The following is a 15909-nucleotide window of genomic DNA, read 5'->3' as shown; positions in this document are numbered from 1 at the left end:
ATTAGCACTCTAAACAAGGCCGAAGCCAGAATATTTCTTCATCTGTGACACAAAATAGCACGTTTTAACATAATTAAAATTTACTATAATTGAAATAATATACGCTTTAATGGATCTATTTATATTGCTTAAATTGGGTCTGCAAGCCTCATTTCTTCGTTTCTGCTCTTGTATATATATTAAGCTTTCTACCTTTTTAATATAAGTTTCTAGCTTGAACATATTCTCTTATACAAGAACAAACAAATGGAAAAATTGATCGGTAATTGGACATTTAAGTAGGATATTGTGGGCTTGTTTCTCAAATTGAATTTGGGCCGCATCCTAAATGTAAAAGTGATCTATTAAAGACATATTATATGGCAATTTAAAAACCTAAGTTGTCTTTTGTTGTGTATCGTGATCCCTAAAAGCCTCTCGATCCCCTAATCCTCTGTTGATGACGTTTACGATGATTCTGAGTTTCACGGTGAAAATTCTATTACTTATTACACTTCACTACTAAGATTCACCGATAGCACGTGCTATCAGTGTCTGTTACTCCGCCACATTTTTTAGAAGCTATTATACAAAAATGAATTACTTCCTTTGCGTTTTTAGCATCATTGTTTGCCTTGTACACCAAAAAAGTCAATAACTCATAATACAAGAGTTAATCGATATCACAAAAATTGCTAATCAAACAAACACACAGATTAAATCTTCCAATCACAGGAAGTAAAATCAACCAAACAAGATCCACAATCGAATGATTATGAACCAGTACAAACCAAATCACACAGTAATTCTCACAAACAAATTCAACAGTTTTGAACTTAATCAACCCTCGCAGTAATTACAGCTTTCCAGGTTCAAGATTCAAAACACTAGAATAAAAACGAGAGAGAAAGATACAGATCCAGAAAAACGCTAATCAATAAATTATAAAATAAATTAGAATTTATAAAACAAGTTAATTGCAGAATAGTCCTTGAAGTCTTGTTTAGCTTTCAGCACCAATCTTTTCCTTTTTGCAGTTCAGGCACCAAACTTCAAGAATAGAAATGACAACTTCAGTCCTTGCACATTTTTAACCTAGAATTCTTAACCTAGAAGTAAATACAAAATAAAGTAAAAATGTTTAGATTATAAGATGTAAAATTCAATCTGAACATTTTTAGAAAATGTTGAACAGAGTACACAACATACTATGTTGTGTTCCATTTAAACCATTTGTAAAAATATCAGACACATTTTCAGAAGAAGTAATCAAATGAGTTTTCAAAATTTCAGAACTAATTTTTTCTCTAACAAAATGTAAATCAACTTCAAAATGTTTAGTTCTTTCATGAAACACATAATTTTTTGCAATTTGTAAAGCTGATTTACTATCACAAAAAACTTTAACAGGTAAATCAACTTTAACTTTTAAATCATTCAAAAATTTTAAGATCCAAATTAATTCACATGAAACTGAGGCAAGTGCTCTGTATTCAGCCTCAGCTGAAGACCTTGACACAGTAGATTGTTTTTTACTTTTTCAAGAAACCAAATTATCACCAAGATAAAGGCAAAAACCAGTCACAGATTTTTTCAACATATCACTTTTAGCATAATCAGAATCAACAAATGCAGATAAAGTTATGTCACTAAATTTCTTAATAGTAATCTCTTCACCTGGTGATCCTTTCAAATACCTTAAAACTCTTAAAGCATCTTTCATGTGAGAATTTAAAAGAGCATGCATATATTGACTAAGACAGTGTACAGAATAAGAAATATATGGTCTTGTTAATGTAATATAGATCAATTAACTAATTAATTTTTGATATTCACTAATATTATCAAGCAAAAAATATGTACTTGTATGATCATCTTCATTAGAAAAAATAATACCAGATTCTAAAAGAGTAACAGCAGGTTTACTAGCCAACATACTAAACTCGGATAAAACTTCAAAACAATATTTCCTTTAACAAAAGAACAAAACACTTATCATTTTCAATAAGTTCTAATCCAAGAAAATACTTAAGTTTTACTAAATCTTTAATTTTAAACTTAGTTTTAAGAAAACTCTTACATTCATTAATAACAATATCAGAATTACCAGTAATGATTATGTCATCAACATAAACAAGCAAATAAACACAGTCACTATCATTAATCTTAACCAACAATGAATAATCATTCACACTTTGTGTAAAACCATATTCAAACAAAACATCACAAAATTTTTTATTCCATTTTCTAGGTGCTTGTTTAAGACCATATGAGGATTTAACAAGTTTACACACTCTAGTATCACTTTTATCAAAATATCCGTCGGGTAAAGACGTGTAAATATCTTCAGTTAAGTCACCATAAAGGAAAACAATATTAATATCAACTTGGTATAAGGGCCAGTTATTTTTACAAGCAATAGAAGATATAATTCTAACAGTAACCATTTTAATAACAGGAGAAAACGTTTCATAAAAGTCTAAACCTTCTCTTTGGTTAAAATCTTTAGCTAATAATCTAGCCTTATATCTATTTATAACACTTGTAGACTTAAAATTAATCCTATATACCCATTTGCTACCAATAGGTTTTCTACTTTTAAGTAATTCACTTAAAATCCATGTATTGTTTCTATTTAAAGCCTCCATTTCTTCATTCATAGAATTAACCCATTTTTTTTGTCATGATAAGCCTTTTTGAATGATTTAGATTCATGAACTTTACTTAAAGATGTTACAAAACAGAAATTTTCAGACCCCATTTAGAATAGTTTAAGTAACTATTGATATTATACTTAACATTATTTTTTAGTAAATAATCTCTGAATTTTGAAGGAAGATTAGTTTGTCTACTTGACCTTCTTAATTGAGGTGTACAGTTATGTAAATTGTCAGTAAAATTGCCCTCAGGGACAGTTTGTGTCTCAATACCATCATCATTGGATGTTGCAGGTACACCATTACTTTGTGACTCAATTGAGTCATTAAGTAAGGAATGATTACCATCATCTTTAGTACTGTCTCTCCCTTCATCATTGGGACTTACAGACTCAGTCGATTTTTAAGATTAAAAAAAATTCCTCACGTTTTCTTAAACTTGAACTTGATATAGTGTGACTTGAAATGATTGTTCATAAACAATACGTATAAAATATATATATGTTTGTGTACTCAAAGAGATAAATGAAGAGAGAACAAACACAACGATATATAGTGGTTCGGGAATTAACTAGATTTTTCTTCACTATGATACTCCAAACTCGGTGGAGTGTCCGGATACAACACTAGTACTTCGATAAGCCGCAACTTGTGAACCCTTACGTCCCTTTGAAGACTTCACAAACACCCAAAGCTCTTACCACAAGATCCTAATGTTCTAACCTAGTGAAAACACAACTACCTTCTAAATCCCTTTAAGAAGATAGTTTACAAGTAAACTTACAACTTAAGCTTACAAGTACTCTTGCTAAAATCACTCTAAAAAGATTACAATGAAATATAAGAATAATATCAGAGAATATAAGAAAATATGAGTGCAAGAGGTGAGTCTTCAAATGCTTCAAGGCTTGGATTTTATAGGAAAGAGAAATCGGCGTGAAAGTTGTACGGCTCACTGCACGGTCGACCGTGGTTCGACCGTGTACCACTGACATCTGAATCATATAGCCATTTTTTTCCTTTGAACTTTGTCATTTTCCCTTGTTGGATGGCTGCAACTAAAAGCCAATTATCTCTGAAGTCATCTCCATTACCCTTTTGTTTTGGACATAAGTGTGGAAGTTGACATGTCCTCAAAAGAAGAAAGTCTTCAAGCTTTGACCATTTGTCATTGATTTCTTAATTGGGTAATTGCAGATTTTTGTCTCTTGACAAAGCATTACCTTCCAAAACTTAATCAACCCTTCTTAATTACTTGTTATTTTGTTAATGGAAGTATCTTGCTCTTTAGAATATTGTTACATCTCAAATGAACTAGTTTGAATCTAGTTGGAACTTACTTAGAGATTATTACAACAATTTACTAGTTCATAATTAATAACACATACATAAAAATGATACATAAGAGTCATGGGAGAGCACCTCTTTTGTGGAGACTCTTAATGACCATCGTTGGTATGTATTAAATGATATTTTGTAATGAGACAAGAGTAAAACATTTTGTGTTTGATCTTATTTGAGCTTAAGATATCATTAAGATGTCATTAAGTGTGATTAGTAAAAATTAACAACTTTTGGTTCAAAACTCTTTTGAAATCAAAGAAGGAAACTATTATAAGTATGTTTAAAAAGGTTTTGTAAATTATAGATGTCTCAAAGTGTTCTAACTCAAAGTGGTTGAATTTGGTTACTATGAAAACTGTGGTCGATCCACGTGAGGTTGACCGCAGATCAACAGTTTTTAGAGATGGTGCAGCCGTTGGTACAGGGCATCTATGGTCAGTCCCGCGGTCGACCGTGGTGCAGCCGTATAGTAGTTTTACCAAGTTAATTATTTATGTATTAGTCTTTTGCTAGAGATAGTGTAGGCTTATGAACTCATGTCGTCTTACATGTGATTAAGCACTTATCTCTTTTGTGTCATCATCAAAACAAAGTGATTAACTTTTGAATATTATAATTGAATTCTTAACCAAGAGACTCAAAATCATTAATTTTAGTTTTTTGTTTTAAAACAACAGTAGTATCATCATAACGGTCAAAAAAGTTTTGATAATTAATATTATCTTCAGTAAAAACAGTTTTGAAAACAGAATCTAATTTAAAAGGAAAAATATTTTCATAAAACTTAAAATCTCTTGAAAAAACAAAGCTTTTATCATCTAAACAAAACAGTTTATAAACCTTTTGAAAATTTGAATATCCTAGGAAAAACACATTTTAAAGCTCTACTAGAAAATTCACCATGATTATTTAAAATAGTAGCAAAACAAAGACAACCAAAAGTCCTTAAATGGGAGAGATTAGGACATTTTCTATAAATCGATTCATAGGGACACTTGCCAGACAAAACAGAATAAGGAAGCCTGTTAATCAAATAAGTAGCAGTTATAATACATTAAGACCACAAATACAAAGGTAATCCCCGCTAAAACATAAAGGATCTGGCTACATTTAAAAGATGCCTATGTTTCCTTTCAACAATTCCATTTTGTTGTGGGGTGTAAGAATAAGAAGTCTGGTGTATAATGCCTTTATATTTAACAAAACTACTCATCTTATTATTTAAAAATTATGTTCCATTATCACATGTTCCGTTATCACTTCTAATGACTTTTATTGTTTTACCAAACTGATTTAAAATTAAGTTATAAAACAGTTCATACAGCCAAAAACTTCCTCTTTTGTTTTTAATAAGTAAGTCCGGACAGTCCTTGAAAAATCATCAACAATAGTTAGAAAATATTTAAACCTCTCTTTACTTTTTACCCTATAAGGACCCCAAGTATCTAGATAAATTAAGTCACCTAAGTCTTTAGTTTTATGGTCACTTAAAGAAAAATGTTCTCTTGTTTGTTTTGCTTTGTGACATGTTTCACATGGGTCATTATTATCATTAATCTTGTTAAAACCAAGTTTATCACTTAATTCATTTAGAGCTTGATTAGCAGGATGACCTAGTCTTTCATGCCACAGTTTATGTTTAGACAAATTTTAATAAATCATATTGCACTTAAACATCTTACCACTAAAACTTTCATCAAAGAAGTAAAGAACATCAAACTCACTACCAGTCCCCATCAGTCCTTTTGTATTAAATCCTGAATATAACACTTATTTGCATCAAAACTAACAACTAAGTTGCTATCTTTAATCATTTTATTCACAGACAGTAAACTAACACAGTATTGAGGGATAACCAACACATCATACAGTTTAATATTATCAGACAATTTTAAGTTTCCCATATGTAAAATTCTAGCAACAGTTCCATTTGGATGATTTACAGTTAAATTTAAATCAGAAACATCAATAACTTTATTTAACGTTTGAGAATTTGAAACCGTGTGTTGGTTTGCACCTGAATCGATTATCCACCCTTTTGAACTAATTTTATATTGAAAACTGTTTGAAGAGAAAAATTTGTCAAAATGTGAATTAAAAAACACATTATTGTTTTGTATACTACCTGACATATTTGACTCAACTTGATTGTAAACAGGTTTCTCATTAACGAGGTTAAGAAGCTTCATAATCTGATGCCTAGTCAATTACACATTAGTACCACAAGAATCATGTTTATCAGCAACATAATTATTAATATTAAACCTAGGAGCACCTTGATTAAATGGTTTCTTAATGTAACCTGGTGGATATCCTATTAGTTCAAAACATCTCTCTATAGTGTGACCAAGCTTGTTGCAGTTAGTACACTTCAAAGGTGGTTTTTTATATTTTTTCTTATTATTAGTATGATTATTACTATCAACGAAATTAGCAGTTTTAGAATTAAAAACAGATGATTGTGTCTTATTAACATTTAAACTAGATGAAGTATGCATTCTGTGAGACTCATCCCTAAAAATAATAGAAAATGCAGTTTTAACAGAAGGAACATGATCAGAAGTAATAATTTAACTCCTAATAGGCACATAAACATCATCAAGACCCATTAAAAACTGCATAAGCTTTAAAAATTGATTATGTTCTTGAAATAATTTATTAGCAGACACAATATCATCAATTTTAATCATATCATCAAATTGTCCCCACATATCATTCAACTTATGATAATAATCAGATAATTGTTGACCAGATTGACTACACGAATTCATTTTGATATAGATTAAATGTAACAGAAGCATCTTTTTTTATCATAGGTTTCTTTTAGCTCAGTCCAAACAGACTCTGCAGTTTTAGAGAAGATTTGACCACTATAAACATCTTCAGATAGAGATAACAAAATCCAGGTAAGTACTATAGAATTACATCTATCCTATTCCTATTGACTAAGTAGCACATTATCATCCTCACATTCAAACTTAGGACATGAACCATCAATAAATCCTAATTTATTCTTTGTTTGCAAAGCAAGTTTCATAGCATATGACCACACATTGTAATTTTCTATTCCTTTAAGTTTTTGGGTTATAAGTGAAGCACCAGATGTGTCACTTGGATGTAAATACAAGGGATCATTAAATTAGTACTATTTGATTCAGTATCACTAGCTGTGTTAAACAAGATAATAACAACAGTGAACAAACCATATGCAATGTAAAAAAAACAGAAATCAAGAAGCAAGAGTGTAAATCAACAAAGTATCACAAATAAAGCATGCAGTAACAGAAAAATAAGAAAATAGCACACAAAAATCGCAACAAATACATGGTTCAGATACCTGTAAGGAAAAGAATTAAACCTTAGTGGACTGGCTACTAGCCAGGCAACCTGTAGAGATGATTTACAGAAATAATAAGGGTCAAGATCTTACTAAGCTTGATCAGGTATTCATAGATCTCTGGGATTTAGATCAAGAGTTGGGCGTAGGGATCTGGTCAGTGGGTAATAATAAAAGAAAACACGAATAAACACGAGACTCCCCTTTGAAGATCGAAAACTCAAAGAAGAATCAAAATAGTAGCAACGAAAGAACACTTTTAGGGTTTTGAAACGAAACCCTAATTCTCATATGATGAACCACAACAACACACATATCACCAATCAAACCCAAACACAGTATGAACAATCTTCTTTCAACTGGCTAAAATAAGACAAATCAAAACACCGAAACCCTAATTTTTCAATCGACTAAAAAATTAGATAAGAAGATGAATACGATTGATCGAATCAAGCCTATCGCTCTGATACCATGAACAAACACACAGATTAAATCTTCCAATCATAGGAAGTAAAATCAACTAAACAAGATCCATAATCGAATGATTATGAACCAGTACAAACCAAATCACACAGTGATCCTCACAAACAAGTTCAACAGTTTTGAACTTGATAAACACTCATAGTAATTACAGCTTTCCAAGTTCAAGATTAAAACCCCTAGAATGAAAACGAGAGAGAAAGATACAGATCCAGAAAAATGATAATCAATAAATTATAAAATAAATTAGAATATATAAAATAAGTTAATCGCAGAATAGTCCTTGAAGTCTTGTTTAGCTTTCAACACCAATCTTTTCCTTTTTGCAGTTCAACCACCAAACTTCAAGAATAGAAATGACAACTTCAATCCCTCCACATTCTTAACCTAGAAGTAAATACAAAATAAAGTAAAAAAATATTTAGATTAAAAGATGTATAATTCAATACAGAGCAAGAGAAAATCTCTCTTGAAAATAGTAGTGAATTGAATCTCAAAAATTGATAATCATAAAGGTTACTTTTAATATTATTATATGTACTAATAGACGATAAATTTGAGATAAATAAAAAATTTGTTTTATGGACTCCACAATACATTATTATACTCACTTTCCTACTTTTCCACCATTAGTAGACTATTATCTTGAATGGCATGAACTAACTGCATTTTCAAACTATAGCGAGAGAACAAATCAAATTCTCTCAGCCGATTTTTTCGTGGGCGATCCTATTATCTTGGAGTCGTGATTTCGTCAACGAAATGATCGTTTTGGGGGAGGAAGGGGAGGTTTTCGTGATGGCTAGCAGCAATTAGATATGGAATGATCGGGGTACAATGGGAATGATGTGGAACGAATTACCACGATGTTTTGTGTCTCTAAACTTCCAAAAGATTTCGATCGCAATAGTTTGTGGAAGGATTGCGAGTCATATGGTAAGATATCAGATGCATTCTTGGCAAATAAGCGTACAAAACATGCATCGAGGTTTGATTTTGTGTGATTTATAGGGGTTAAAGATGAAGAATTTATGACAAAACCATAAGAATGATCTGGATTGGTAACTGTCTTTTTGTCATTTTGGTCGCTCGTTTTCAATGCCTCAGCCGGTCGATTGGACAATCAAAACTAGTCATAATTCTCATCACTTATAAACTCTTTTTCTTTTGCAAATTATAAGAGATGAATTATCTCACATTTAATCCACCATCTGAAATCTTTATCCTTCACATACCTTGATAACACAACATATGTTCTTCCAGTTAGGAATAAGCAAAAATCCCGAAATACCGAAACTGTACCGGTACCGTACCGGTACCGATACCGAAATATCGTACCGATGGTATTCGGTATCGGTTCTCGATTTGAGACGTTGTCGGTATTGGTACCATTCGGTATCCGTACCCATGCAAATCACTTCATACAACTTTCACACTACCTTCTATTTCTCAAAATGCCATGAAACCCTTGCCAAAAGATTTATTCATGAATTTAATTAAAAAAGTATACCAATATTATTTGTGTGACAAAATTAGTTGTGTGAATTGAAAAAGAAAAGTTGTAAAAATCGAAAAAATGTAAATTCGGAAAAACGGGTATAATACCGAAAATACCGGTACCGAATTGGTACCGATTTTGGTATTTGGTACGGTATTCGGTTCTCGATTTTCTTTATTTTCTGTATCGGGATTTTTGGTATCGGTACGGTACGGTAACTGTACCGATCTTATCCTTACTTCCAGTCCACCATCCCAAGTGTATACAGATCTTCTACCAACACAATCTTCCTCGAAGAATCCCCCGAAGTTAGAATCATCTTCTTACCATCCTCATATTCAATTAATTCAAGTTTTTCAATTGGACAGCCGTACTTGTACTTCAAAAAGCTTCTCAATTTTGTGAAGATTTAACACAAGTACAACTTGACACTTTCATGTCTATCTAATTCAAGTGTTATTTTCCATCCCTTTCAGCAACATTACGTTCATCCATTTTAGTTGCAGCAATTAGTTCAGCCATTTTAGTACATGCGGTATCCCTGTCCATCGTAGGAATCTGTTCATCCTTTTCATAATCTTCTTCTACGATTTCGGTTTGTTGTTCTTCTTCCATGATTTTTTTCTATCGTTTAGGAGCATATTTCCCTGGTGTAGCGTACAGTAACCTGACATGATGACTCCTTTTTATGGGGCTTTAATGAAAACTGAGTAACCGTAACGTAGGTATGCCCCGAATTCTGACGTAACATCTGTGTCAGAAGCGTATCGATCCTCCTATACATGAAACCAACCTTTTATGTTAAAAATATAAATATATATCTAATTAGTAAAATACATTTAACATAACTATACGATATCACCATACGCTCTAGAATGGCAATACGTCGTCCAATCATTTTAGCCCGTCTGGTCAAGTCATTCACCTTGTCTCGAACATCGTAATATGCGGTAGACGTAGATTTGGTGCTGCTAAAGATGCAAGTGGTGGTGTTGACGAGGGTGGTGCAGGTGATGGGGCTACTGGTGGTGGTGATGAGGGTGCATGTTCCTGACAAGCAGCCAACTCTTCGTCAAAAAAATTGGGAGAAACCACCCACCAGTCGGACGTTGCCTATGCCGGCGTAGGCTACAGTGTCCTCGGAGTTCTATCATCAGTAGCATCCCCAACCTGATTCATCAACACGAAAAATATGTTAAAAGTTACATAGATAAGTGTTGAGTCCCCAAAATAATTAAGGATTTAATTATGACAAAACAGAATCTATTTACATAAAATGTTATGTGAAGCCAGCACAAGTTTCTTTATGTATAGACAGCAGATTTCGCTGTGTCTAGTGTTCAGTATGCTGCCAAGTCTACCAGCAAAAGGTAGACAGTATTCTTCAAATTAGCACATGATGTGTACCCAGCAATTCAAGAATATCAAGTGAATCAGCAATGAAGAACCAGCATAGCTGGAATTCAGCTTACAACATAAGACAGCTATGCTTCATTATAAGCATAATGGTTTCTTGAGTGGTCTACATCAATTGTACTATTCAACAGAAGTCAAAGACAAAGTTGAATAGAAAGGACACGTGTCGGCGGCTGACAATTGACCTTACAAGATCATGTGCGGATGCAGAAGTTTAACACATGTGCAGACATGTGTTATCCTTTGTCAATACCTAGGGAACACAACATTCTATTTGTTTAATCAAATAGTGGTACCAAACCGAATTGTGGTGTTCCTGCAAATAGCTACTAAAGAGGAAAGAGGAGAGCACGCTCTCTGATGCAGTTGTCTCCACAAGTACAGACATCCTATATTCCAGTGGACAATAAAACAATTACACGGTCATTAGGACTACTATAAATTGATGTATCCACTATTGTAACAACTAGTGGTGTGGGTTTGTTTATTTAGAGTCCAAAATGTGTAATAGCTTAGAACACCCTCTGTAGCTATACTTAGATAAATCTGTATCAACCAATTATCATTCCGCCGAGGATAGTTGTAATTCTTTGTGATTTAATCAGTAAAGAATAAACCGTTGAAAAATTACCTTTGACTCTATTTAATTTACTTGCTTGAATACTAAACTATGTCTTAACTGTTAAGTTAATTAAAAGAATTGTATTCACCCCCTTCCCCTCTACAATACTCCTGTTGTTTATCAAGGGACCAACAACTGGTATCATAGCTTCAGTCTTGATAATTTAATATCTTGGATCTGAATTCTCTCATGGTCGCATATTCAAATACAGCTTACCTTGAAAATGGCTCATTCAATAGACCACCCAAATTTGATGAAGATGAGTATGAAACTTGAAAGATAAGGTTCATGCTTCACCTGGAGTCTATTGACCCACTCATGTCTGGTATTGCCACAGATGGTCCATTTATCCCAACTGAGACTATTGATAGTATTCCAACTACTGCTGACACTCCTGCCATTTCTGGCAGAGAGGTTGTTCTCACTCCAGCTAAATAGGATGCTGAGAACAAATGTCGTGTTGGACTTGACCCTAAGATCAGAACTCTGTTAGCTATAACATTACCTAACCACCTGTTCAAACTGATTAAGAGAAAACTGAATGCTAAGCTTATGTTAGACTATCTAGATGTTACTTATAAGGCATGGATGAGGTTAGGCAGAACAAGATTATTGCTTTGAAAAGAGAGTATGAAATGTTCTTTGCCTATAAGAATGAGACCCTTAAGCAAACCTTCATTAGGTTTAACTCCTTAGTTGCTGACATGCTTACTTTGAAAATTTACATATACTGATTTTGAACAAGTAAACAAATTTATTGACTCACTGTCCGCTAAATGGAAACCTGTGACTGACCCTCTAAGAACCACCCAGACTTTAAAGAACTTTAACATGTCTTCTCTCTATGGTACACTTTGGAACCATGAGAAGGCAGAAGCTAAACTTGAACAAAACTTGAAAGAAAACTTTAAGTCTGCCCCACCACTTCAAAATCTTCTAAAATAGATGATACTGCTCTTATTGCTGCTGCTAAAAAGAAAGCTCAAAAGGCTTTACTGGTCCAAAAGTTAACAGCAGAAGAAGAGTCAGCTGAAGATGATGTGGAGAGTGGTACTGGGTCTGAAGAGAGCAGTTGTAGTGACCCGAACTTTTCCATGCTTATATATATTAATTGAGATTGATATTTACATGATTAAATGTTTCCAACATGTTAAGAAATCAAACTTATTAAGACTTGATTAATTGAAATATGTTTCATATAGACAATTGACCACCCAAGTTGACCGGTGATTCACGAACGTTAAAACTTGTAAAAACTATATGATGACATATATATGGATATATATATATATATAGTTAACATGATACTATGATAATTAAACATATCATTAAGTATATTAACAATGAACTACATATGTAAAAACAAGACTACTAACTTAATGATTTTTAAACGAGACATATATGTAACGATTATCGTTGTAAGGACATTTAATGTATATATATATCATATTAAGAGATATTCATACATGATAATATCATGATAATATAATAATTTAAAATCTCATTTGATATTATAAACATTGGGTTAACAACATTTAACAAGATCGTTAACCTAAAGGTTTCAAAACAACAATTACATGTAACGACTAACGATGACTTAACGACTCAGTTAAAATATATATACATGTAGTGTTTTAATATGTATTTATACACTTTTGAAAGACTTCAATACACTTATCAAAATACTTCTACTTAACAAAAATTCTTACAATTACATCCTTGTTCAGTTTCATCAACAATTCTACTCGTATGCACCCGTATTCGTACTCGTACAATACACAGCTTTTATATGTATGTACTATTGGTATATACACTCCAATGATCAGCTCTTAGCAGCCCATGTGAGTCACCTAACACATGTGGGAACCATCATTTGGCAACTAGCATGAAATATCTCATAAAATTACAAAAATATGAGTAATCATTCATGACTTATTTACATGAAAACAAAATTACATATCCTTTATATCTAATCCATACACCAATGACCAAAAACACCTACAAACACTTTCATTCTTCAATTTTCTTCATCTAATTGATCTCTCTCAAGTTCTATCTTCAAGTTCTAAGTGTTCTTCATATATTCTACAAGTTCTAGTTACATAAAATCAAGAATACTTTCAAGTTTGCTAGCTCACTTCCAATCTTGTAAGGTGATCATCCAACCTCAAGAAATCTTTGTTTCTTACAGTAGGTTATCATTCTAATACAAGGTAATAATCATATTCAAACTTTGGTTCAATTTCTATAACTATAACAATCTTATTTCAAGTGATGATCTTACTTGAACTTGTTTTCGTGTCATGATTCTGCTTCAAGAACTTCGAGCCATCCAAGGATCCGTTGAAGCTAGATCCATTTTTATCTTTTCTAGTAGGTTTATCCAAGGAACTTAAGGTAGTAATGATGTTCATAACATCATTCGATTCATACATATAAAGCTATCTTATTCGAAGGTTTAAACTTGTAATCACTAGAACATAGTTTAGTTAATTCTAAACTTGTTCGCAAACAAAAGTTAATCCTTCTAACTTGACTTTTAAAATCAACTAAACACATGTTCTATATCTATATGATATGCTAACTTAATGATTTAAAACCCGGAAACACGAAAAACACCGTAAAACCGGATTTACGCCGTCGTAGTAACACCGCGGGCTGTTTTGGGTTAGTTAATTAAAAACTATGATAAACTTTGATTTAAAAGTTATTATTCTCAGAAAATGATTTTTATTATGAACATGAAACTATATCCAAAAATTATGGTTAAACTCAAAGTGGAAGTATGTTTTCTAAAATGGTCATCTAGACGTCGTTCTTTCGACTGAAATGACTACCTTTACAAAAACGACTTGTAACTTATTTTTTCGACTATAAACCTATACTTTTTCTATTTAGATTCATAAAATAGAGTTCAATATGAAACCATATCAATTTGATTCACTCAAAACGGATTTAAAATGAAGAAGTTATGGGTAAAACAAGATTGGATAATTTTTCTCATTTTAGCTACGTGAAAATTGGTAACAAATCTATTCCAACCATAACTTAATCAACTTATATTGTATATTATGTAATCTTGAGATACCATAGACATGTATACAATGTTTCGACCTATCATGTCGACACATCTATATATATTTCGGAACAACCATAGACACTCTATATGTGAATGTTGGAGTTAGCTATACAGGGTTGAGGTTGATTCCAAAATATATATAGTTTGAGTTGTGATCAATACTGAGATACGTATACACTGGGTCGTGGATTGATTCAAGATAATATTTATCGATTTATTTCTGTACATCTAACTGTGGACAACTAGTTGTAGGTTACTAACGAGGACAGCTGACTTAATAAACTTAAAACATCAAAATATATTAAAAGTGTTGTAAATATATTTTGAACATACTTTGATATATATGTATATATTGTTATAGGTTCGTGAATCAACCAGTGGCCAAGTCTTACTTCCCGACGAAGTAAAAATCTGTGAAAGTGAGTTATAGTCCCACTTTTAAAATCTAATATTTTTGGGATGAGAATACATGCAGGTTTTATAAATGATTTACAAAATAGACACAAGTACGTGAAACTACATTCTATGGTTGAATTATCAAAATCGAATATGCCCCTTTTTATTAAGTCTGGTAATCTAAGAATTAGGGAACAGACACCCTAATTGACGCGAATCCTAAAGATAGAGCTATTGGGCCTAACAAACCCCATCCAAAGTACCGGATGCTTTAGTACTTCGAAATTTATATCATATCCGAAGGGTGTCCCGGAATGATGGGGATATTCTTATATATGTATCTTGTTAATGTCGGTTACCAGGTGTTCACTATATGAATGATTTTTATCTCTATGTATGGGATGTGTATTGAAATATGAAATCTTGTGGTCTATTATTATGATTTGATATATATAGGTTAAACCTATAATTCACCAACATTTTTGTTGACGTTTTAAGCATGTTTATTCTCAGGTGATTATTAAGAGTTTCCGCTGTCGCATACTTAAATAAGGACGAGATTTGGAGTCCATGCTTGTATAATATTGTGTAAAAACTGCATTCAAAAAACTTATTTTGTTGTAACATATTTGTATTGTAAACCATTATGTAATGGTCGTGTGTAAACAGGATATTTTAGATTATCATTATTTGATAATCTACGTAAATCTTTTTAAACCTTTATTGATGAAATAAAGGTTATGGTTTGTTTTAAAATGAATGCAGTCTTTGAAAAACGTCTCATATAGAGGTCAAAACCTCGCAACGAAATCAATTAATATGGAACGTTTTTAATCAATAAGAACGGGACATTTCAGTTGGTATCCGAGCGTTGGTCTTAGAGAACCAGAATTTTGCATTAGTGTGTCTTATCGAGTTTGTTAGGATGCATTAGTGAGTCTGGACTTCGACCGTGTTTACTTGAAAATGATTGCTTAACAAATTTTGTTGGAAACTATATATTTTTAACATGTGAATATTATGTGATATATTAATCTCTTAACGCGTTTGATATTATGTGATAGATGTCTACCTCTAGAACAAGTCCCATTGACTCACCTA

This window comes from Rutidosis leptorrhynchoides, chromosome 3, assembly GCF_046630445.1.
Source record: "Rutidosis leptorrhynchoides isolate AG116_Rl617_1_P2 chromosome 3, CSIRO_AGI_Rlap_v1, whole genome shotgun sequence".
In the NCBI taxonomy this organism is placed as follows: Eukaryota; Viridiplantae; Streptophyta; class Magnoliopsida; order Asterales; family Asteraceae; genus Rutidosis; species Rutidosis leptorrhynchoides.
Note: the sequence above shows the minus strand (reverse complement) of the source record.